Raw genomic sequence first — 27535 nt, 5'->3', positions numbered from 1 at the left:
TGTGGCCCTGCTCCATGTTTCTTTAAATTCTTAGTGGGGTTTTTGCTAAAATTGGTCAGCCGTTGGACTCACTGCATACCCTATAACTGTATAGCAGACCCTCTCCTTTCTAATGGAAACATGTCGTACCTTGTTACTGTGGCCCTGCTCCATGTGTCTTTAAATTCTTAGTGGGGTTTTTACTAAAATTGGTTAGCCGTTGGACTCACTGCATACCCTATAACTGTATAGCAGACCCTCTCCTTTCTAATGGGAACATGTCGTACCTTGTTACTGTGGCCCTGCTCCATGTGTCTTTAAATTCTTAGTGGTGTTTTTACTAAAATTGGTCAGCTGTTGGACTCACTGCATACCCTATAACTGTATAGCAGACCCTCTCCTTTCTAATGGGAACATGTCGTACTTGTTACTGTGGCCCGGCTCTATGTGTCTTTAAATTCTTAGTGGGGTGTCTCCTAAAATTGTCAGCCGTTGGACTCACTGCATACCCTATAACTGTATAGCAGACTCTCTCCTTTCTAATGGGAACATGTCGTCCCTTGTTACTGTGGCGCTGCTCCATGTGTCTTTAAATTCTTAGTGGGGTTTTTACTAAAATCGGTCAGCAGTTGGACTCACTGCATACCCTATAACTGTATAGCAGACCGTCTCCTTTCTACTGGGAACATGTCGTACCTTGTTACTGTGGCTCTGCTCCATGTGTCTTTAAATTCTTAGTGGTGTTTTTACTAAAATTGGTCAGCCGTTGGACTCACTGCATACCCTATAACTGTATAGCAGACCCTCTCCTTTCTAATGGGAACATGTCGTACCTTGTTACTGTGGCCCTGCTCCATGTGTCTTTAAATTCTTAGGCTGTGTGCCCACGATGCATTTTTGGTGCGTATTTTGGTGCGTATTTGCAGAGTGTAAACACTCCAGAAACGCATTCATACCTTATCCCATGACTTCCTATGACATTCTGCAAGTTCTGTGCACATGGTCCGTATTTTTTCTGCGCAGATTTTACTCGCAGAGAAAATACGGACATGACCAATTCTTGTGCGTTTCTGCATACGTATTTGCCTATACAATGCATTGGAAAAATGCATGGCAAATACACATGCAAATACGCGTCAAATACTCGTCAAAAAAGCATGTAAAAACCGCATGTTTTTTTCTGCCAAGGACATGCAGAAATGCTCAGGAAAATTTCTGCTTCATTTCTGCATCATGGGCACTAAACCTGAGTGGGGTTTTTCCTAAAATTGTCAGCCGTTGGACTCACTGCATACCCTATAACTGTATAGCAGACTCTCTCCTTTCTAATGGGAACAAGTCGTACCTTGTTACTGTGGCCCTGCTCTGTGTGTCTTTAAATTCTTAGTGGGGTTTTTCCTAAAATTGTCAGCCGTTGGACTCACTGCATACCCTATAACTGTATAGCAGACTCTCTACTTTCTAAAGGGAACATGTTGTACCTTGTTACTGTGGCCCTGCTCTATGTGTCTTTCAATTCTTAATGTGGTTTTTCCCAAATTTTGGCAGCTCTTGCAGTCACAGCATGGGCATTACCACTTACAGGAGACCCGCTCCTTTACAATGGGAACATTTTTTTTACTGAGACCCTCCTCTAGGTCTCTTCAAAGGGGTATTGGGTTGCGTCCAAATTTTTGGCAGCCCTTGCAGTCACTGGATACGCAATAACAGTATAGGAGAGCCACATTTTAATAATGGGAGCAACAAAGCATAGGGCCGACTGCAGGCCTTTTGAGAATAGTAAGGGCCGTCTGATGTCCCTATAAAAATAGGCTTTATGACTTTCAGAGTCCCTCCATCATAAATAAAACAGGAAGTGTCTGATGATGGGTCACACACCACATTGCCAGCTAAGGTTGTAAAATGTTAAAATGACATTTCCCGGTGAATGCATTTGTCTTAAAAAAAACCTTAAAAAAACAAAACAATAGGATCTTTCTTTAGTATAACAAACAGCGTCACCAATTTAACAACAATGTAATCACATTGTTCAGCTCATGCACCTCCTCCTCCATCTCCGAAATGACCACATCAGTCACAAGCTGACAGCACTGCAGCACTGCCTTGGCCAAGCGGCAACAGGCTGTGCTGAAGATAACATGTTTAATGCTTAATTGACAAACCGCCCAGCACTGCAGAGTTGTTGAAAGCTGTAACACAGCAGCCTGATCTGTGGCTCTCACTGCTGAACATACAGCCAGGCATGGTCGTGTGTGACAATGGGCAGAACCTGGTGACGGAGAAATGACAGCCGGGGTAGATACGGTTTCCCTCTATGCCAGTCCTTTCACCGAGCTAAAGAATATGGCTGTGGTGAAATACAACTCCCACTGAGAAGCTGTTTCAGATTGAAAAACATTGTGCCCACCAGAGGATTTGATTCTGAGGGCTAACCTTTCTCCCCCGCTCAGGAGCCCCATAGCAGCTGCAAAGTTAAGCGCTATCATGAACTTTCCTGAGGTAGAAGCCAAGGCACACAAGAGGATTCTCTGTTGAGACCGTCCAACCCTGCCGAGAAGCAGTCATGGCTAAGAAAAGTGTGAAAGGAAAGGTTCCCGGACACTCCATGGCTGCTTTTTTACTGAGGTGGAAACACGGGGAGAACATACAAAGTCCTTGCAGATGTTGTCCTTGCTGGGATTGTTACCCAGGATCCCAGCGCTGCAAGTCTTCAGTGCTAACCACTGATCCAATGTGCTGCCGTTCACCCTCTAATATCTAACAGGCTGGAGAAACTTGCACCTGCTGCCACTCTATCTTCAGCTCCTTTGTGAGAAAATGTATTTGGGCAGCCACTCAGTCTACCAAATAAAATTCCTGATAAGGAAATTGGGGATGGCTTCACTACTGGTACTGGGGGCAGTGCTAATACCATGGCATCGTACCATAGTTTGCTGGAAATATTCAAGGCTGTTAGGAGGCAAGCAAATTCCCTCAGAAAAGTACCAGCAGTAATGTTCATGGACCCACGCTTTTAGAAGGCGGAGACAACACCGGGAGAAATAGTGATGGCTGGAGACCGAGTATGTACACGAGGCATGAGGCATGTGGTTGTGAAAAGCTTCCGCCTCCACGAGCCTAAAAGGCCACATTTCAAGTGCAAGCAGCTTTACAGGACTTCCTGTGAGAAATGACATGCAGGCTAGATAGGGTTTCCCTCTATGCCAGTCCTTTCACCGAGCTAAATACAACTGTCTGCAAAAAAAGTTGTGTACTGGCTCCGTACCGTCCCTGGCCACATTCACCTGTCCACGTGTTTGTGGTTAGGCGATCCTTCCCAGTAAGTGCACTGGGGAGGGCACGGGTAATGTTGTGGGGCCCGTGCTTGTGGAAGGCGGAGGCGATACTGGGAAATATAGTGGCGGCTGGGGACCGAGTATGGACGCCTGGCCGCCGCCGGCATGAGGCTGTGAAAAGCTTTCGCCTCCACGAACTTAAAAGGCCATATTTCAAGTGCAAAAAGCTGCCCAGAAATCTGGCAGTTTAGTGTTGCGGCCTGTGGGTGGATGGGTGGCTGGCTGCATACTTGCACTTGCATTCCAAGTAACAGAAAACTAAGCAGATGGTGGCCTCTATTATCATCATGGCCTCACCTCGGCACTATGAACTCTCCTGAAGTAGAAGCCAGGGCCCGCCGGAGGAGTCTCCGGTTCTCTGGTGGGCCCGTCGAACACTGCCGAAAAGCAGCCCTGGGTAAGAAAAGTGTGGGGGAAGGTTTCCGGACACTCTATGGCTGCTTTTTTTAATGTGGATCGCCCATGCTTATGCATGTTATTTCTCAAACCGCATTACAGATCAGGCCATTGTCCAACTCGGTATTCAAGAAACTAAATGCGCAAAGAAAGATGTGTGTGTGTATCAAAGCACCACCGACAAGGGCGAGTTGATGTTGGACAGGCTGCCATTGCTACTGCAACAAGCTGCATTACAGGACTTCCTGTGAGAAATGACATGCAGGCTAAATAGGGTTTCCCTCTATGCCAGTCCTTTCACCGAGCTAAATACTGTCAGAAAAAAAAAGTTGTGGACTGGCAACGTACCGTCTCTGGCCACATTCACCTGTCCACGTGTTTGTGGTTAGGCTGTCATTCCCAATAAGTGCACTGGGGAGGGCACGGGTAATGTTGTGGGAGCCGTGCTTGTGGAAGGCGGAGGCGATACCGGGAAATATAGTGGCGGCTGGGGACCGAGTATGGACAACCGGCCGCCGCCGGCATGAGGTTGTGGAAAGCTTCCGCCTCCACGAGCTTAATAGGCCACATTTCAAGTGCAAGCAGCTGTCAAAAATTTGGCAGTATAGTATTGCAGCCTGTGGGTGCGTGGGTGGCTGGCTGCCTGCATACTTGCGCTTGCATTCCAAGGAATGGGGTAGGGACAACTGAACGCTGCAGTGGGACAAGGATGTGGACGGTGATTGTTGCAAGTCTGCAATGACAGGTGCATGGCGGGAGGCATCTTCAGCACTGTATGCATGTGTCTGATGATGTGTCACACACCACATGGCCAAATAAGGTTGTAAAATGTTAAAATGACATTCACTGGTGAATGCATTTGTCTTGGTTGAAAGCAATGCAAAAGTGCAAAAACGCATCAAAAACACTACGTGTGAACATAGCCCAAGTTGTGGATGAGTGTTTTTCTTTTTGGTTATTTATTTTGCCTTATATACAAGTCATTACCCTGGAAAGGATGTTCTTTAACATATTTCCCAGGAAAATCCATTTTGGTTTCGTTTTTGTATGTTTTATTGTGAGTCCGTAAAAGTGGCGTAATACCTCTGACCACGTTGTTGACAGCAGTGATCTGGGAGTCAGAGATGCTTCCAGGGATCTTCCCCATGCTGTTCCCATGTCATTTGAGCACTGTTCCCATCGATTTGGGCCCTCTGCAGACCGCCAGGGGGAGCCGCCTGAAAAATGCTCGAGTTTCCCATAGACTTACATTGGGCTCGTTGCTCCGGTCGAGCACCCGAGTATTCCAATTTGCTCGACCCGAGCAACGAGTAACCAAGCATTTTAGTTCTCGCTCATCACTATATATCTCCACCAGAATGTGTACAGATACCTATTAAAATCATTGGAGTGCATTGCAGTCACATGCACATCTGCGGCAGGAAATCAGGAATGAAGTTGAGCATTGACCTAGTCAGGCTATCTGGCTAAGGCAGATTAGTAAAAACCAGGCAGGGCCTTCATTTCTTGGAGGAAGGTCACAAGAGGCAGTGGGGCGGCCTCCTCCCTCCAACCCGGGTTTTCCAGTGGCTCTTGCCACAGGTCCTTTAAAAACCCTGCTTTAAGGATTAGTGTTGTTCAGTGTTGGGACCTGCTAGGAGGATAGCAGGAGAACTCAGCAGGACTGTGTATAGCTGAACGCTCGCCTGGGAGGGCTCTGAACCCGTCAGGCTCTGAACGGCCCGGCGCGGCCGTTGCCCACAGCAACCATTGTGTATAGACTTTCTGTTAACCCTGTTGTGAACCGGAGGACTTTCTGTTAACCCTTGAGTTGCTGAAATAAAAGCTGTTTATGTTGGACTTGCTTGGGTCACTGCCTCAGTTACTGTACGGTGTGACCTCCGCCGCCTTACAGCTTGGTGGAGAATGCGGGCATTGTGACTGAGGCATACCCCACCGGCAGCTGCATGACCACAATCCGACCTGCCACCTTTCAGTTCCACCCCGTGGACAAAATGGTGGAGCTGTTCAAACAGATGGTACTCTCTCAGCAGCAACAGCAGGAGCGGGAGCAGCAGCATAATCAGCAGCACCAGCTACTGTACTAGCAGCAATAAAAAACAAATGAACTGTTGCTGCAACAGATTGCTGCCCTGCGGGAGACGCCAACAGCACCAGCCCCGGAACGTCGAGACGCCCGGGACAAGGTTCGCTCAGAATTGAGGAAGATGGGACCGGAGGATGACGTGGAAGCCTTCCTGACCATTTATGAGCGCACAGCGGAACGGGAAAACCTACCAGCCGGCCAGTGGGCAGAAGTGGTGGCTCCTTCTCTGGTCGGCGATGCCCAAAAGGCCTACTTCGACCTCAGTCGGGAGGACACCCAGGATTACCAGAGGCTCAAAGGTGAGATCCTTGCCCGACTGGGGGCTCGGCGCGTATTTTCTTCGGCCTATGTGGAGACCCAACCCGCCCGGTCTTAGGCTTATGACCTTTTGCAGCTGGTCAAAAGGTGGCTCTAGCCTGAATCTTTGACTCCAGCCCAGATGGTGGAGAGGGTGGTGGTCGACCGGCTGGTTAGGACTCTGCCGACCGCTATACAACGTTGGGTGGGGCAAGGGGACCCCGGCACCCTCAACCAGGTGGTCAATCTGATCGAGCGCTACTCGGCCACTCAGGACTTCATTCGAGACTCTGCCCCCTCTCGGCTGTCACGCCGATCCCTGACAACCCAGGAACCGGGAAAGGGATCGCGTCCCTCTGCTGAGGACAGTCAGCACCATGCCCGTGCTGAAGGGGTACCCCGGAGTGAGAGTAGCTGGAGACCAGTTCCCTCCCAAACAGTCATAAGACCTAACAGTACCTCCAACATTAGGTGCTGGCGGTGTCAGGGGCCGGAACATGTGGTTGCTAATTGCCCCCTGACTACGGAACCCATGGACTGCGGGTATAACCACCGGGTCTCAATGTATGCCCAGACCATCTGCACGGCGAGTGCCGACCCACGGGACAGTGAACTCCAACTGTGCCAGGTACTGGTTAATGGGTACTCCATAGAGGCTCTCCTAGACTCGGGGAGCCTAGTGACTTTGGTACATGGGTCGCTGGTGGCAGGACACAACCCCAGTGGACGGACAGTCGGGGTTGTGTGTATCCATGGGGACCTCCGAGAGTACCCAACCGCGGAGGTAGTTTTGTCCACGCCATGTGGAGATATAAAATGTTATGCACACGCCCGGGCTAAGCGGCGTGTGCGTGTGATTGGTAGTGATTCCACTGGACCGTGCCGGAGAGTGAATGCCTGGAGGGGCGTGACTAAGTATTCACCCGATCCGACCAGGGTCGCACGACGGCATACGACGCCAGTGCACCAAGGAGGAACCGAGCAGAGGGACCAGGTGCTACTCCAGGACAGACCCCGGACACGGCTGTTGACCCACACAGGGGAATACAGGAACAGGCTGGTAGGCTGGCACACAGACTGGTGGGTATAGGCAGGCACGACTGGTATGCAGGCAGGCGGGTATGCAGGCAGGGGGGTAAAGGCAAGCACAGCTAGAGTGCAGACAGGGAGGCACTAGCAGGTAGGAACACAGGCGGGATAGGACCCAGTACACACCGGGACTCAGGAACAATACAGGCAGAGGGTTACAGGCAAGCACGGCTAGAGTGCAGACAAGGCTGAGCAGGGAGGACAGGGCTCTGTTCACACGGAACAGACAGGAAGGGAAAGACAGAGCCAGACACCCACAGGGTACTTGCAGTGAAGTAGCGAGTGGACCACAAACTCACAAACGGGAGTACAGAGACAACTGGCAGGAGTTAGGTACGAGTTCAGACTCTGCAGAAAAAGGAAGGGAACGGACATAGAGGCAAAACAGGTAAAGGATAGGAGAGAGTTCAGACTGGAACTGAGTGTACGGAGGAGACCGACACTGCAGCGGGATACAGGAGCGGGTCTGGGAATACTGCCCCCAGAGAGGCAGGACGAACAGGCAAGGAGCGTGTTCAGACAGGACAGACAAGATACAGGAGCGGGTCTAGGTAATCGGCCCCTAGAAGGCGGGAGGAACAGGCTAGGAGCGTGTTCAGACAGGACAGACAAGAGAACACAGAAAGGACTCAGTTCAGACACGGGAACTAATACCGAAAAGCAGGAGACATACAGGACTCAGTTCAGACACGGGAGCTGATACCGCAAAGCAGGAGACATACAGGACTCAGTTCAGACACGGGAGCTGATACCGCAAAGCAGGAGACATACAGGACACAGTTCAGACACGGGAACTGATACAAAAAGCAGGAGACAAGAGACGGGACCTGGCACCTTCAGAGTGCAAGCACACACTGAAGGAAACACTATGCTCAGGCCGGGATAGAAGGGAGCTGCTGAGCTATATACCAAGTGACAGACAGCAATAGGCTGAGGACGCACAAGGGGTGTGACCCACAGCAGGTACAAAAGGCAGGAAGTGATCGGGCGCCGCCCTTAAGCAGCAGAAACAGACACAAACAGACAGCATGGAGGGAAGCCAGAGAGACATTCTGGACAGGAGGAGATCAAGTGCGCCCTCTTGCACAGTGGGAGATGGACCACCATGCAAGGACGCCGCCAGGTATGTTACAGTACCTCCCCCCTTACGCCCCCTCTTCTTCAGGCCTGCCAGAATCTTCTGCAGGGAATTCGAGGACCAGTCGTTCACTGGGTTGGAGGGGGACAGAGACTTAAGGGTAATCTCTGCTTCGAGGTACATCTTGTCAAGCTCACAGGAAGAAATAGACGGGTTATCAGGTACATAATGAGGAAAAGTCACTGTCTCTTTGTTATCTGGTGGTATCCCGGAGGATTCAGGAAACAACTGGAGGTCCTCCGCCGGGTCAGAAGAGTGCAGAGGCTCAGAGAAAACAACTGCTTCAGAGTACACTAGGTCGGACTCACTGGAGGAAGCAGGCGAGGTATCGGGTACCGAGTATAGGAAAGTCTCTGTCCATTCACCACCAGGTGGCACCCCGAAGGGTTCTGGAGACAGCTGGCGGTTCTCCGCCTGGTCAGAGGGGTGTAGAGACTCACGGGTAACCTCTGCTTCAGAGTACACTAGGTCGGACTCACTGGACGAAGCAAGCGAGGTATCAGATCCAGGATATAGGAAAGTCTCTGTCCATTCACCACCAGGTGGCACCCCGAAGGATTCTGAACACAACTGGAGGTCCTCCGCCTGGTCGGAGGGGTGTAGAGACTCAGGAGTAACCTCTGCTTCGGAGTACACTAGGTTGGACTCACTGGACGAAGCGAGCGAGGTATCAGGTACAGAGTATAGGAGAGTCTCTGTCCTTTCGCTACCAGGTAGCACCCCGAAGGGTTCAGGAGACAACTGGAGATCCTCCGCCTGGTCGGAGGGGTGTAGAGACTCGGAGGTAACTACCACTTTGGGGTACCCATTGTCAGGCTCACAGGACGAAGCGGACAAGGTATTGAGTACCGGGTGTAGAGAAGTCTCTCTCCATTTGTCATCGAGTGGTATCCCGGAGGGTTCAGGAGGCAACAGGGGATCCTCCGCCAGGTAGTAGAGGTGCACAGACTCTGAGGTAACCACAGCTTTGGAGCATCCTTGGACATGCACACCGGTTAAAGAGAAAGAAGCATCTGATGCCGGGTGCAGGAAGTTCTCCTGTGTGGAGTCTGGATGGGCAGAAGTCTCTTCGGCCAGGAGAACTGGTGCACTACCCACGCACATTACCCATTGGGGTTTCTCCGGGATATTGGGAAGTGAAGCTTCAGTAGGGACTTCAAGGTTGGGGTCAGGAGGTCTCAGGGAGGACAGACCCTGGCGTGACGGCTTGCCTCTAAGTCTAGCACGTCTGGACTGCCTCTTGAGGTTGAGAGAAGTATTCCGGAAAGCGTAGTCACCCTGTGAGGATTCTGGGTGGGCAGTAGTCTCATTGGGCTGGAGGACTATTGCGCTACCCACACACATTACCCGTCGGGGCTGCTCCGGGATATTGGGAAGTGAAGCTTCAGCAGGGGCTTCAGAGTTAGGGTCCTCGAAGACCATACGAAAGGCCACCAGGAAGGCCTGCAGGTCAAGGATGACAGGATCCCATGCTTCCCATAGGGGGGTGACCCATTTCAAGGCATCACCCGCTAGGTAGTCAATCATAAAGGCCACTTTAGCCCAATCGGAAGGAAAATAGAGAGGGTAGGCCTTAAAGTGTAGCATGCATTGCTCCACAAATGCACGACACTGTCTTGGATCCCCATAGTAACGTGGCGGATCCGCAGGAACGAGGGCTGATAGATCCATCTGGACGGGTGCGTAATTCGCCTGGAACTCAGCTAAAGGGGGAAAAAAAATGTATTTATTTATTTTAATGCATGTATTCGCTGGAAAAACTTCTCAAAGAGCGAAGGCCGTGGGGCTCAACGGGAACCATGGCCTGAGCATGCTGTTATGCACACGCCCGGGCTAAGCGGCGTGTGCGTGTGATTGGTAGTGATTCCACTGGACCGTGCCGGAGAGTGAATGCCTGGAGGGGCGTGACTAAGTATTCACCCGATCCGACCAGGGTCGCACGACGGCATACGATGCCAGTGCACCAAGGAGGAACCGAGCAGAGGGACCAGGTGCTACTCCAGGACAGACCCCGGACACGGCTGTTGACCCACACAGGGGAATACAGGAACAGGCTGGTAGGCTGGCACACAGACTGGTGGGTATAGGCAGGCACGACTGGTATGCAGGCAGGCGGGTATGCAGGCAGGGGGGTAAAGGCAAGCACAGCTAGAGTGCAGACAGGGAGGCACTAGCAGGTAGGAACACAGGCGGGATAGGACCCAGTACACACCGGGACTCAGGAACAATACAGGCAGAGGGTTACAGGCAAGCACGGCTAGAGTGCAGACAAGGCTGAGCAGGGAGGACAGGGCTCTGTTCACATGGAACAGACAGGAAGGGAAAGACAGAGCCAGACACCCACAGGGTACTTGCAGTGAAGTAGCGAGTGGACCACAAACTCACAAACGGGAGTACAGAGACAACTGGCAGGAGTTAGGTACGAGTTCAGACTCTGCAGAAAAAGGAAGGGAACGGACATAGAGGCAAAACAGGTAAAGGATAGGAGAGAGTTCAGACTGGAACTGAGTGTACGGAGGAGACCGACACTGCAGCGGGATACAGGAGCGGGTCTGGGAATACTGCCCCCAGAGAGGCAGGACGAACAGGCAAGGAGCGTGTTCAGACAGGACAGACAAGATACAGGAGCGGGTCTAGGTAATCGGCCCCTAGAAGGCGGGAGGAACAGGCTAGGAGCGTGTTCAGACAGGACAGACAAGAGAACACAGAAAGGACTCAGTTCAGACACGGGAACTAATACCGAAAAGCAGGAGACATACAGGACTCAGTTCAGACACGGGAGCTGATACCGCAAAGCAGGAGACATACAGGACTCAGTTCAGACACGGGAGCTGATACCGCAAAGCAGGAGACATACAGGACACAGTTCAGACACGGGAACTGATACAAAAAGCAGGAGACAAGAGACGGGACCTGGCACCTTCAGAGTGCAAGCACACACTGAAGGAAACACTATGCTCAGGCCGGGATAGAAGGGAGCTGCTGAGCTATATACCAAGTGACAGACAGCAATAGGCTGAGGACGCACAAGGGGTGTGACCCACAGCAGGTACCAAAGGCAGGAAGTGATCGGGCGCCGCCCTTAAGCAGCAGAAACAGACACAAACAGACAGCATGGAGGGAAGCCAGAGAGACATTCTGGACAGGAGGAGATCAAGTGCGCCCTCTTGCACAGTGGGAGATGGACCACCATGCAAGGACGCCGCCAGGTATGTTACATAAAACATGTGGTGGGGTGGTAAAAACTCTCCCCTATGGGACTGTGTTGGGAAGAGACTTGCCCCTGTTCTGGACTCTGTGGAAAAACAAAATCCACTCTTCCTCGGTAAAATGTATTACAGGCGCTGTACCCGATGAACCCGAGTCAGGGGTACCAGCCGTAGGGGTGTCCAACCTAGGGACAGAGTGTGACCCCGATATATTTCCCTTAGAGGTGCTGGCAGGAGAGGTCGAGGAGACCCCATTGATCCCCAAGCTGGAAGCATCTCGGGACACGTTTGAGATGGCTCAGCTACAGGATCCCACCCTGACTCGGGCGCGGGAAAGGGTGGTAGACGTAAATGGCATAGCTCAACAGCCCGGTGCAGATACTGTATTTCCACACATGGTAGTCAGTGGTGAGTTGCTCTATAGAGTAGCCAAAATCAGGGACGAGGTAGTGTAACAGTTAGTGGTACCTCAGTCGTACCGTCGGGCGGTTCTGGAGTTGGCACACACACACCTGCTGGGTGGACACTTAAGGGTTAAAAAGACGCAAGAGCATATTTTGCAGCGGTTCTTTTGGCCGGGGATTTTCGCGGAGGTCCAAAGGTACTGTGAATCCTGCCCCGAATGTCAGTTGACCACACCCACCGCAAGTTTCCGTAGCCCATTGGTACCCCTGCCTGTGACAGAGGTACCTTTTGAACGGATTGCAATGGACTTGGTAGGACCCAATGTAAAATTCACCCAGGGCCACCAACATATACTGGTGGTCGTCGACTATGCCACCCAGTACCCGGAGGCTATACCGCTACGCCACACCTCGGGAAAACTGATTGCACAGGAGCTGTTTGCCATGTTCTGTCGCCTTGGACTACCTAAGGAGTTCATAACGGATCAGGGGACTCCTTTTATGTCCAAACTGACAAGGGAACTGTGCAAACTGCTAAAAATTAAACAATTGCGCACCTCGGTGTGCCACCCTCAAACCGATGGGCTAGTAGAAAGGTTCAATAAAACCCTCAAGTCCATGTTAAAAAAGGTGGTTTCTAAGGACGGAAGGGATTGGGACATGTTGCTACCCTATTTGATGTTCGCCGTCCGTGAGGTACCCCAGGCTTCCATAGGGTTCTCTCCCTTTGAGTTATTGTACGGCAGACACCCTAGGGGTCTGTGGGACGTAGCCAAAGAGACATGAGAACAAGAGCCAACTCCACATAGGAGTATAATTGAACACGTGGCTAGTATGCAGGACCGGATCGCGGCAGTCATGCCCATCGTGAAAGAACATCTGTTAGATGCCCAGGCATCCCAGAGGCGCATATATAATAAAAGAGCCAGAGTCAGGTCTTTTAACAAGGGCGATTGGGTGTTAGTACTGGTACCCACAGCCGAGAGTAAGCTCATGGCCAAGGGGCAAGGGCCATATGAGGTTCGAGAAAGTGGGGGAGGTAAATTACTGGGTGTATCAGCCCGGAAGGAGGAAACCTGAGCAGCTTTACTATGTAAACCTGCTAAAACCTTGGAAAGATCGAGAGTGTTTAGTTACAGAAGTCACTCCGGGCATATCACCAGAGAGTTCTCTACTTTCAGCCAGGGATGCGTCCGGAGAGGTCAGGATAAGTGATGCTCTCACTAAACAGCAGCGACGGGAGGCTCGCTCACTGGTGCAACAGAATACCAATGTGTTCTCAGAACTACCAGGTAGGACTACAGTTCTCCAACATGACATTGTTACCGAACCTGGGGTAAGGGGGCGAATGAGACCGTACCAGGTACCCAAAGCCCAGAGGCAAGCCATCACGGCTGAAGAAAAACAGATGCTCCAGTTAGGCATCATCGAGGAATCACGGAGTGAGGGGGCTAGCCCCATCGTACTGATTCCGAAACCAGGCGGATCGTTACGCTTCTGTAACGATTTCCGAAAACTAAATGAAGTGTCGAAGTTTGACCTTTAACCGATGCCCAGGGTGGATGAGCTGATTGAGAGGCTGGGGAAGGCCCAGTACTTTACCACGCTCAATGTCACCAAGGGTTACTGACAGGTACCTCTCACAGAATCGGCGAAGGAAAAGACCGCCTTTGTAACTCCGGATGGTCTATATCACTATATGGTCTTACCTTTTGGGTTACATGGGGCCCCGGCTACATTCCAGAGGTTGATGGACATAGTGCTCAAGCCTCATCAGGAGTATGCGTTCGCGAATCTAGATGATATTATCATCTTTAGCACCGACTGGCGTACGCGCCTATCACAGGTACAAGTGGTGCTGGATTCTCTCAGAGCCGCGGGGTTAACGGCAAACCCAAAAAAATGTGCAATAGGGCTAGAGGAATCCCCATATTTGGGGTATGTGATAGGCCGAGGAGTTATCAAGCCCCAAATCAATAAAGTTGAGGCCATAAAGTGGCCTAAACCGTTAAGTTCAAAGCAGGTGAGAGCGTTCCTTGGCATCCTTGGGTATTACCGCCTGTTTATACCTAATTTTGCTGGGAGAACGGCGGCCCTGACCGATCTCTTGAAAGGAAAAAAATCGGTAATGGTTCAGTGGAACCCTCAGGCAGAAGAAGCCTTTCAGTCCTTGAAGTTGGCCCTGTGTGGACAGCCGGTCCTCATCAGCCCCAACTTCAAGGAAACCTTCATTGTACAGACAGATGCCTCGGAGGTAGGCTTAGGGATGGTATTGTCACAAAAAGTGAATGGTGAAGAGCACCTGGTCACCTACTTGAGTAGAAAACTTGTCCCGGCAGAGAAAAATATAGCATGTTAGAGAAGGAGTGTTTGGCTATTAAGTGGGCCTTGGAATCGCTACGTTATTATTTACTCGGGCGTCAGTTCCGCTTGGTGACGGACCACTCACCCTTGGTATGGATGAGGAATGCCAAGGAGAATAATGCGTGAGTCACCAGGTGGTTCCTGTCACTGCAAAATTTCAGTTTCTCTGTAGAACATCGCCCTGGGAAGTCGCAGGAAAACGCAAATGCCCTGTCCCGGGCACCCTGTATGGTGACAAAAGTTCAACCCCACAAATTTGAACAGAGGGGGTGATATGTGAGACAGTGACCGGGATCGTATACGAGGGACGTTATATCTCCCCCAGATTGTGTACAGAGACCTATTAAAACCATTGGAGTGCATTGCAGTCACAGACACACCTGCGGCTGGAATGCAGGAATGAAGGTGAGCATTGACCTAGTCAGGCTATCTGGCTAAGGCAGATTAGTAAAAATCCGGCAGGGCCTGAATTTCTTGGAGGAAGGTCACAACAGGCAGTGGGGCAGCCTCCTCCCTCCAACTCGGGTTTTCCAGTGGCTCTTGCCACAGGTCCTTTAAAGACCTGCTAGGAGCATAGTGTGGCACCCTGCTACCACATATATATATTGAAAACCCTCGGCACAAGTGAAAGACTACTAGTATGATGCCAAAAAGAAAATTTTTATTCAGAGCGACCAAAAAATGCAAGACAGTGAAATCCATCCAACGTTTCGGCAATTTGCCTTTATCAACGTTATCTAAAGAGACATCCAAATATAAGGTCATGAATATATGACTCGCCCTCTGGGCCGTGGGGCACCCGGAACCGGACTTCAGTGTGATGATGGGGGTAGTAGTGGCAACCCGATCCCGTGGCTCAGGGTGGTCAGACCAAGTGCTGTGGCAAACTATTTGTAGGGTTTTGAATGTCCGATTACGCCACCCGTGGATTGCGGTCAGGGAGGACCGCCACTGCAAGGCAGACCGCTGAGGCTGATGTAAATGTGCACCACAGGGATAGGATAACTCCCCACGGGAAGAGTGTAGCCTCAGGGCAGTGTAATAGGATGCAGGGGGTGATGGTGCAGGCGCAGCAGAAATCACACAGAGTCCAATAATGCAGTCCAGGGTGTTTTACTGCAGATGTTATCACTGACCCACCAGGAGTACAGGGTAGGAATGGGCCTGGGCGTCTGAGGGCATTCGGTAGAGCCCCACTGGTCAGGGTGAGTGGGTAGGCCTACCGTTCCCTCTCTGCCCTTGCTGACTATCCCCCTTTTCGTGGTGTGATAGCCCACGTCCCTGAGCTGGCCGTGTACTACGCCTGTATGGCTTGTGACTCGGGCATTAGGTACCTGTGACTTCTCCGTGCTGTACCGGTCCCTCTGTGTGGCGGAGCCTCCAGGCTTCTTAGGCCAAGGGACCTGAAATCCCTTGCGGGTTGGTTATCTGCTGCCGGGCTTGCAACCCTGACAGCCTCGGACCCCAGTGTCTGGTTGTGTAGTTCTCTCTCTCAGCCAGGACCGGCTCTCGTCGCCTCTGTCCCTGGCTTGCTGTTCCTCCTTTGCCTCCCGGACTCCTCAGCTGCGGCTGACCTGTCCCTCTCCTCTGGGAACCCTTCTGGATGCTTCAGAAGTGGGTCCTGGTCTCTCTAACCCTGCCCTCAGTTCCAGTTTTTATAGGGGCAGCCTGCTCCCCCTACTGGCCTGGGACAGGAGGTGCTGCATGCTAATGGTCCCTGACCAGGGAACCTCCCTCCTGCTCTCAGACACAGCCTTTAATATTTGTGGCATCCAGGCCTGGGGTGACACATATACGACCAGGAGGGTTGTTAAGATTCTTGTGATCTTTAGGGAGAACATAAAAAACTGGAGTTATGGGATGGACATTAATGAGAAAATCGCCCAGCTTTTAATCAATAATACCCTGACTCTTAAAGTCCTCCACCATCTTAACGATTTCCCTAGAGATCTCACTTGTCGGGTCTTTACCCAAAGGAGTGTAGGTTGTAACATTACACACTTTTGGAACTCTCCTGGGGTACCCTCAACATATTATTCCCTAATTTACTGGATATTTTCACAAAAAAGTGAAATTTTCAAAAATTCAGAAAATTGGCTGAAAACGACTAAATATCAAGGACTCATGGGGCGATTCACTCTGGAACTGAAATTGGAATGCTCACTGACATTTCCCCTATCTAAAAGTCTAATAAATGGCGGAAAAATGACAAAGTCCAAAAAAAAAATTTTTTCAACTTTTTTCAATTTTACCCCCGTGGGATATATATTCTGCCCACACACATTTGGAACTCTCCTGGGGTACCCTCACACATATTATTCCCTCATTTACTGGATATTTTCACAAAAAAGTGAAATTTTCAAAAATTCAGAAAATTGTCTGAAAACGATTAAATATCAAGGACTGATCGGGCGAATCGCTCTGAAACTGAAATCGGAACGCTCACTGACAATTCCCCTATCTGAAAATCTGATAAATGCCGGAAAAATGACTAAGTCCAAAAAAAATGTTTTCAACTTTTTTCAATTTTACCCCCGTGGGATATATATTCTACCCACAAACATTTGGAACTCTCCTGGGGTGCCCTCACACATATTATTCCCTCATTTAGCAGATAATTTCACGAAAAAGTGAAATTTTCAAAAATTCAGAAAATTGTCTGAAAACGACTAAATATCAAGGACTCAATGGGTGAATTTCTCTGGAACTGAAATCGGAATGCTCACTGACATTTCCCCTCTCTGAAAGTCTGATCAACGCAAGAAAAATGACTAAGTAAAAAAAAAAAATTTTTTAAACTTTTTTCAATTTTACCCCCGTGGGATATATATTCTACCCACACACATTTGGAACTCTCCTGGTGTACCCTCACACATATTATTCCCTCATTTATTGGACATCTTCGCAAAAAAGTGAAATTTTCAAAAATTCAGAAAATTGGCTGAAAACGACTAAATATCAAGGACTCATCGGGCGAATCGCTCTGGAACTGAAATCAGAACATTCACTGACATTTCCCCTATCTGAAAGTCTGATAAATGCCGGAAAAATGACTAAGCCCAAAAAAATTTTTTTTTCAACTTTATTCAATTTTACCCTCGTGGGATATATATTCTGCCCACACACATTTGGAACTCTCCTGGGGTACCTTCACACATATTATTCCCTCATTTAGTGGATATTTTCACAAAAAAGTGAAATTTTCAAAAATTCAGAAAATTGGCTGAAAACGACTAAATATCAAGGACTCATCGGGCGAATCGCTCTGGAACTGAAATCGGAACATTCACTGACATTTCCCCTATCTGAAAGTCTGATAAATGCCGGAAAAATGACTAAGTCCAAAAAAAATTTTTTTCAACTTTATTCAATTTTACCCCCGTGGGATATATTCTACCCACACACATTTGGAACTCTCCTGGTGTACCCTCACACATATTATTCCCTCATTTATTGTACATCTTCGCAAAAAAGTGAAATTTTCAAAAATTCAGAAAATAGACTAAAAACGACTAAATATCAAGGACTCATCGGGCGAATCGCTCTGGAACTGAAATCCGACCGCTCACTGACTATTCCCCTATCTGAAAGTCTGATAAATGCCGGAAAAAGAACTAACTCCAAAAAAATTTTTTTTTTACTTTTTTCAATTTTACCCCCGTGGGATATATATTCTACCCACACACATTTGGAACTCTCCTGGGGTACCTTCACACATATTATTCCCTCATTTAGTGGATATTTTCACAAAAAAGTGACATTTTCAAAAGTTCAGAAAATTGGCTGAAAACGACTAAATATCAAGGACTCATCGGGCGAACCGCTCTGGAACTGAAATCGGAACGCTCACTGACATTTCCCCTATCTGAAATTCTGAAAAACGCCGGAAAAATGACTAAGTCCCAAAAATTTTTTTTCAACTTTATTCAATTTTACCCCCATGCGATATATATTCTACCCACACACATTTGCAACTCTCCTGGGGTACCTTCACACATATTATTCCCTCATTTATTGGATATTTTCACAAAAAAAGTGACATTTTCAAAAATTCAGAAAATTGTCTGAAAACGATGGTCAAATCGCTCTGGAACTGAAATCGGACTGCTCACTGACAATTCCCCTATCTGAAAGTCTGATAAATGGCGGAAAAATGACTAAGTCCAAAAAAAATTTTTTCAACTTTTTTCAATTTTTCTCCCGTGGGATATATATTCTACCCAAACACATTTGGAACTCTCCTGGGGTACCCTCACACATATTATTCCCTCATTTAGCGGATATTTTCACAAAAAGTGAAATTTTAAAAAATTCTGAAGATTGGCTGAAAACGACTAAATATCAAGGACTCATCGGGCGAAGCGCTCTAGAACTGAAATTGGAACATTCACTGACAATTCCCCTATCTGGAAGTCTGATAAATGGCGGAAAAATGACTAAGGCCAAAAAAATTTTTTTTTAAACTTTATTCAATTTTACCCCCGTGGGATATATATTCTACCCACACACATTTGGAACTCTCCTGGGGTACACTCACACATATTATTGCCTCATTTAGTGGATATTTTCACAAAAAAGTGAAATTTTCAAAAATTCAGAAAATTGTCTGAAAACGACTAAATATCAAGGACTCAATAGATGAATTTCTCCGGAACTGAAATCGGATGCTCACTGACATTTCCCCTCTCTGAAAGTCTGATAAACGCCAGAAAAATGACTAAGTCCAAAAAAAAAAGTTTTTTAAAATTTTTTCAATTTTACCCCCGTGGGATATATATTCTACCCACACACATTTGGAACTATCCTTATTTAGTGGATATTTTCACAAAAAAGTGACATTTTCAAAAATTCAGAAAATTGGCTGAAAACAACTAAATATCAAGGACTCATCGGGCGAATCGCTCTGGAACTGAAATCGGAGCATTCACTGACATTTCCCCTATCTGAAAGTCTGATAAATGCCGGAAAAATGAATAAGTCCAAAAAAAATTTTTTTTCACCTTAATTCAATTTTACCCTCGTGGGATATATATTCTACCCACACACATTTGGAACTCTCCTGGGGTACCCTCACACATATTATTCCCTCATTTATTGGATATTTTCACAAAAAAAGTGACATTTTCAAAAATTCAGAAAATTGTCTGAAAACGATGGTCAAATCGCTCTGGAACTGAAATCGGACTGCTCACTGACAATTCCCCTATCTGAAAGTCTGATAAATGGCGGAAAAATGACTAAGTCCAAAAAAAATTTTTTCAACTTTTTTCAATTTTTCCCCCGTGGGATATATATTCTACCCACACACATTTGGAACTCTCCTGGGGTACCTTCACACATATTATACCCTCATTTAGTGGATATTTTCACAAAAAAGTGAAATTTTCAAAAATTCAGAAAATTGGCTGAAAACGCCTAATTATCAATGACTCAATGGATGAATTTCTCTGGAACTGAAATCGGATGCTCACTGACATTTCCCCTATCTGAAAGTCTGATAAATGTCGGAAAAATGAATAAGTCCAAAAAAAATTTGTTTTCAACTTAATTCAATTTTACCCTCGTGGGATATATATTCTACCCACACACATTTGGAACTCTCCTGGGGTACCCTCACACATATTATTCCCTCATTTAGTGGATATTTTCACAAAAAAGTGAAATTTTCAAAAATTCAGAAAATTGGCTGAAAACGACTAAATATCAAGGACTCATCGGGCGAATCGCTCTGGAACTGAAATCGGAACGCTCACTGACATTTCCCCTTTCTGAAAGTCTGATAAATGCCGGAAAAATGACGAAGTCCAAAAAATTTTTTTTTTTAACTTTTTTCAATTTTACCCCCGTGGGATATATATTCTACCCACACACATTTGGAACTCTCCTGGGGTACCCTCACACATATTATTTCCTCATTTAGTGGATATTTTCACAAAAAAAGGGAAATTTTCAAAAATTCTGAAAATTGTCTGAAAACGACTAAATATCAAGGACTCATCGGTCAAATCGCTCTGGAACTGAAATCGGAACGCTCACTGACATTTCCCCTATCTGAAATTCTGAAAAACGCCGGAAAAATGACTAAGTGCAAAAAATTTTTTTTATCAACTTTATTCAATTTTACCCCCGTGGGATATATATTCTACCCACACACATTTGGAACTCTCCTGGGGTACCTTCACACATATTATTCCCTCATTTAGTGGATATTTTCACAAAAAAGTGAAATTTTCAAAAATTCAGAAAATTGGCTGAAAACAACTAAATATCAAGGACTCATCGGCGAATCGCTCTGGAACTGAAATCGGAATGCTCACTGACATTTCGCCAATCTGAAAGTCTGATAAATGCCGGAAAAATGACTAAGTCCCAAAAATTTTTTTTTTTTACTTTTTTCAATTTTACCCCCGTGGGATATATATTCTACCCACACACATTTGGAACTCTTCTGGGGTACCCTCACACATATTATTCCCTCATTTATTGGATATTTTCACAAAAAAGTGAAATTTTCAAAAATTCAGAAAATTGTCTGAAAACGATGGTCAAATCGCTCTGGAAATGAAATCGAACCGCTCACTGACAATTCCCCTATCTGAAAGTCTGATAAATGGTGGAAAAATGACTAAGTCCAAAAAAAATTTTTTCAACTATTTTCAATTTTTCCCCCGTGGGATATATATTCTACCCACACACATTTGGAACTCTCCTGGGGTACCCTCACACATATTATTCCCTCATTTAGCGGATATTTTCACAAAAAAGTGAAATTTTCAAAAATTCAGAAAATTGTCTGAAAACGACTAATTATCAAGGACTCAATGGATGAATTTCTCTGGAACTGAAATCGGATGCTCACTGACACTTCCCCTCTCTGAAAGTCTGATAAACGCCAGAATAATGACTAAGTCCAAAAAAAAAGTTTTTTTAAAATTTTTTCAATTTTACCCCCGTGGGATATATATTCTACCTACACACATTTGGAACTCTCCCGGGGTACCCTCACACATATTATTCCCTCATTTAGTGGATATTTTCACAAAAAAGTGAAATTTTCAAAAATTCAGAAACTTGTCTGAAAACGATGGTCAAATCGCTCTGGAACTGAAATCGGACCGCTCACTGACAATTGCCCTACCTGAAAGTCTGATAAACGCCAGAATAATGACTAAGTCCAAAAAAAAAGTTTTTTTAAAATTTTTTCAATTTTACCCCCGTGGGATATATATTCTACCTACACACATTTGGAACTCTCCCGGGGTACCCTCACACATATTATTCCCCCATTTAGTGGATATTTTCACAAAAAAGTGAAATTTTCAAAATTCAGAAAATTGGCTGAAAACGACTAAATATCAAGGACTCATGGGGCGAATCGCTCTGGAACTGAAATCGGATGCTCACTGATATTTCCCCTTTCTGAAAGTCTGATAAACGCCGGAAAAATGACTAAGTCCAAAAAATTTTTTTTATCAACTTTATTTAATTTTACCCCCGTGGGATGTATATTCTACCCACACACATTTGGAACTCTCGTGGGGTACCTTCACACATATTATTCCCTCATTTAGTGGATATTTTCACAAAAAATTGAAATTTTCAAAAATTCAGAAAATTGGCGGAAAACGACTAAATATCAAGGACTCATCGGGCGAATCGCTCTGGAACTGAAATCAGAACATTCACTGACAATTCCCGTATCTGAAAGTCTGATAAATGGCGGAAAAATGACTAAGGCTAAAAAAAATTTTTTTTCAACTTTATTCAATTTTGCCCCCGTGGGATATATATTCTACCCACACACATTTGGAACTCTCCTGGGGTACACTCACACATATTATTCCCTCATTTAGTGGATATTTTCATAAGTGAAATTTTCAAATATTCAGAAAATTGTCTGAAAACGACTAAATATCAAGGACACAATGGATGAATTTCTCTGGAACTGAAATCGGATGCTCACTGACATTTCCCCTCTCTGAAAGTCTGATAAACGCCAGAAAAATGACTAAGTCCAAAAAAAAAGTTTTTTAAAATTTTTTCAATTTTACCCCCGTGGGATATATATTCTACCCACACACATTTGGAACTCTCCTGGGGTACCCTCACACATATTATTCCCTCATTTAGTGGATATTTACACAAAAAAGTGACATTTTCAAAAATTCAGAAAATTGGCTGAAAACAACTAAATATCAAAGACTCATCGGGCGAATCGCTCTGGAACTGAAATCGGAACATTCACTGACATTTCCCCTATCTGAAAGTCTGATAAATGCCGGAAAAATGACTAAGTCCAAAAAAAAAAAATTTTCAACTTTTTTCAATTTTACCCACGTGGGATGTATATTCTACCCACACACATTTGGAACTCTCCTGGGGTACCCTCACTCATATTATTCCCTCATTTAGCGGATATTTTCACAAAAAAGTGAAATTTTCAAAAATTCAGAAAATTGTCTGAAAACGACTAAATATCAAGGACTCAACGGGTGAATTTCTCTGGAACTGAAAGCGGAATGCTCACTGACTTTTCCCCTCTCTGAAAGTCTGATAAACGCCAGAAAAATGACTAAGTCTAAAAAAAAAATTTTTTCAACTTTTTTCAATTTTACCCCCGTGGGATATATATTCAACCCACAGACATTTGGATCTCAACTGGTGTACCCTCACACATATTATTCCCTCATTTAGTGGATATTTTCACAAAAAAGTGAAATTTTCAAAAATTCTGAACATTGGGTGAAAATGACTAAATATCAAGGACTCATCGGGTGAATCGCTCTGGAACTGAAATCGGAACGCTCACTGACATTTCCCCTTTCTGAAATACTGATAAATGCCGGAAAAATGTCTAAGTCCAAATAATTTTTTTTTTTTAACTTTTTTCAATTTTACCCCTGCGGGATGTATATTCTACCCACACACATTTGGAGCTCTCCTGGGGTACCCTCACACATATTATTCCCTCATTTAGTGGATATTTTCACAAAAAAGTGAAATTTTCAAAAATTCAGAAAATTGGCTGAAAACGACTAAATATCAAGGACTCATCGGTCAAATCGCTCTGGAACTGAAATCAGAACACTCACTGACATTTCCCCTATCTGAAAGTCTGATAAATGCCAGAAAAATGACTAAGTCCAACAAAAAAAAATTTTTTCAACTTTTTTCAACTTTACCCCCTTGGGATATATATTCTACCCACACACATTTGGAACTCTCCAGGGGTACCCTCACACATATTATTCCCTCATTTAGCGGATATTTTCACAAAAAAGTGAAATTTTCAAAAATTCAGAAAACTGTCAGAAAACGACTAAATATCAAGGACTGATCGGGTGAATCGCTCTGGAACTGAAATCGGAATGCTCACTGACATTTCCCCTCTCTGAAAGTCTGATAAACGGCAGAAAAATGACTAAGTCCAAAAAAAAAATTTTTTCAACTTTTTTCAATTTTACCCACGTGGGATACATATTCAACCCACAGACATTTGGAACTCTCTTGATCTACCCTCACACATATTATTCCCTCATTTAGTGGATATTTTCACAAAAAAGTGATATTTTCAAAAATTCAGAAAATTGGCTGAAAACGACTAAATATCAAGGACTCATCAGGCGAATCGCTCTGGAACTGAAATGGGAACGCTCACTGACATTTCCCCTATCTGAAATTCTGATAAACGCCAGAAAAATGACTAAGTCCAAAACAATTTTTTTTTCAACTTCATTCAATTTTACCCCCGTGGGATATATATTCTACCCACACACATTTGGAACTCTCCTGGGGTACCATCACACATATTATGCCCTCATTTAGTGGATATTTTCACAAAAAAGTGAAATTTTCAAAAATTCAGAAAATTGGCTGAAAACGACTAAATATCAAGGACTCAAAGGGTGAATTTCTCTGGAACTGAAAGCGGAATGCTCACTGACATTTCCCCTCTCTGAAAGTCTGATAAACGCCGGAAAAATGACTAAGTCCAAAAAAAAATTTTTTTCAACTTGTTTCAATTTTACCCCCGTGGGATATATATTCTACCCACACACATTTGGAACTCTCCTGGGGTACACATATTATTCCCTCATTTAATGGATATTTTCACAAAAAAGTGAAATTTTCAAAAATTCTGAAAATTGGCTGAAAACAACTAAATATCAAGGACTCATCGGGCGAATCGCTCTGGAACTGAAATCGGAATGCTCACTGACTTTTCGCCAATCTGAAAGTCTGATAACTGGCGGAAAAATGACTAAGTCCAAAAAAAAATTTTTTTCAACTTTTTTCAATTTTACCCCCGTGGGATATATATTCTACCCACACACATTTGGAACTCTCCTGGGGTACCCTCACACATATTATTCCCTCATTTATTGGATATTTTCACAAAAAAGTGAAATTGTCAAAAATTCAGAAAATTGTCTGAAAACGATGGTCAGATCGCTCTGGAACTGAAATCGGACTGCTCACTGACAATTCCCATATCTGAAAGTCTGATAAATGGCGGAAAAATGACTAAGGCTAAAAAAAATTTTTTTTCAACTCTATTCAATTTCACCCCCGTGGGATATATATTCTACCTACACACATTTGGAACTCTCCTGGGGTACACTCACACATATTATTCCCTCATTTAGTGGATATTTTCACAAAAAAGAGAAATTTTCTAAAATTCGGAAGATTGGCGGAAAACGACTAAATATCAAGGACTCATCGGGCGAATCGCTCTGGAACTGAAATCAGAACATTCACTGACAATTCCCGTATCTGAAAGTCTGATAAATGGCGGAAAAATGACTAAGGCTAAAAAAAATTTTTTTTCAACTTTATTCAATTTTGCCCCCGTGGGATATATATTCTACCCACACACATTTGGAACTCTCCTGGGGTACACTCACACATATTATTCCCTCATTTAGTGGATATTTTCATAAGTGAAATTTTCAAATATTCAGAAAATTGTCTGAAAACGACTAAATATCAAGGACACAATGGATGAATTTCTCTGGAACTGAAATCGGATGCTCACTGACATTTCCCCTCTCTGAAAGTCTGATAAACGCCAGAAAAATGACTAAGTCCAAAAAAAAAGTTTTTTAAAATTTTTTCAATTTTACCCCCGTGGGATATATATTCTACACACACACATTTGGAACTCTCCTGGGGTACCCTCACACATATTATTCCCTCATTTAGTGGATATTTTCACAAAAAAGTGACATTTTCAAAAATTCAGAAAATTGGCTGAAAACAACTAAATATCAAGGACTCATCGGGCGAATCGCTCTGGAACTGAAATCGGAACATTCACTGACATTTCCCCTATCTGAAAGTCTGATAAATGCCGGAAAAATGAATAAGTCCAAAAAAAATTTTTTTTCAACTTAATTCAATTTTACCCTCGTGGGATATATATTCTACCCACACACATTTGGAACTCTCCTGGGGTACCCTCACACATATTATTCCCTCATTTAGTGGATATTTTCACAAAAAGTGAAATTTTCAAAAATTCAGAAAATTATCTGAAAACGATGGTCAAATCGCTCTGGAACAGAAATCGGACCGCTCAATGACAATTCCCCTATCTGAAAGTCTGATAAATGCCGGAAAAAGGACTAAGTCCAAAAAAAATGTTTTCAACTTTTTTCAATTTTACCCCCGTGGGATATATATTCTACCCACACACATTTGGAACTCTCCTGGGGTACCCTCACACATATTATTCCCTCATTTAGTGAATATTTTCACAAAAAAGTGAAATTTTCAAAAATTCAGAAAATTGGCTGAAAACGCCTAAATATCAAGGACTCATCGGGCGAATCGCTCTGGAACTGAAATCGGAACGCTCACTGACATTTCCCCTATGTGAAAGTCTGATAAACGCCGGAAAAATGACTAAGTCCCAAAAAAATTTTTTTTCAACTTTATTCAATTTTACCCACGTGTGATGTATATTCTACCCACACACATTTGGAACTCTCCTGGGGTACCCTCACACATATTATTCCCTCATTTAGTGGATATTTTCACAAAAAAGTGAAATTTTCAAAAATTCGGAAAATTGGCTGAAAATGACTAAATATCAAGGACTCATCAGTCGAATCGCTCTGGAACTGAAATCGGAACACTCACTGACATTTCCCCTCTCTGAAAGTCTGATAAATGCCAGAAAAATGACTAAGTCCAAAAAAAAAATTTTTTCAACTTTTTTCAATTTTACCCACGTGGGATATATATTCAACCCACAGACATTTGGAACTCTCTTGGTGTACCCTCACACATATTATTCCCTCATTTAGTGGATATTTTCACAAAAAAGTGAAATTTTCAAAAATTCAGAAAATTGGCTGAAAACGACTAAATATCAAGGACTCATCAGGCGAATCGCTCTGGAACTGAAATCGGAACGCTCACTGACATTTCCCCTATCTGAAATTCTGATAAACGCCAGAAAAATGACTAAGTCCAAAACAATTTTTTTTTCAACTTTATTCAATTTTACCCCCGTGGGATATATACTCTACCCACACACATTTTGGAACTCTCCTGGGGTACCCTCACACATATTATTCCCTCATTTAGTGGATATTTTCACAAAAAAATGAATTTTCAAAAATTCAGAAAACTGTCAGAAAACGACTAAATATCAAGGACTCATCAGGTGAATCGCTCTGGAACTGAAATCGGAATGCTCACTGACATTTACCCTCTCTGAAAGTCTGATAAACGCCAGAAAAATGACTAAGTCCAAAAAAAAAAAATTTTTTCAACTTTTTTCAACTTTACCCCCGTGGAATATATATTCTACCCACACACATTTGGAACTCTCCTGGGGTACCCTCACACATATTATTCCCTCATTTAGCGGATATTTTCACAAAAAAGTGAAATTTTCAAAAATTCAGAAAACTGTCAGAAAACGACTAAATATCAAGGACTCATCAGGTGAATCGCTCTGGAACTGAAATCGGAATGCTCACTGACATTTCCCCTCTCTGAAAGTCTGATAAACGCCAGAAAAATGACTAAGTCCAAAAAAAAATGTTTTCAACTTTTTTCAATTTTACCCACGTGGGATATATATTCAACCCACAGACATTTGGAACTCTCTTGGTGTACCCTCACACATATTATTCCCTCATTTAGTGGATATTTTCACAAAAAAGTGAAATTTTCAAAAATTCTGAACATTGGCTGAAAACGACTAAATATCAAGGACTCATCGG

Source organism: Phyllobates terribilis, unplaced genomic scaffold (assembly GCF_046119375.1).
Source record: "Phyllobates terribilis strain yellow unplaced genomic scaffold, ASM4611937v1 Scaffold_13__5_contigs__length_258822181, whole genome shotgun sequence".
NCBI lineage: Eukaryota > Metazoa > Chordata > Amphibia > Anura > Dendrobatidae > Phyllobates > Phyllobates terribilis.
The sequence above is the reverse complement of the archived record's forward strand: the minus strand, read 5'-3'. Positions refer to the sequence as shown.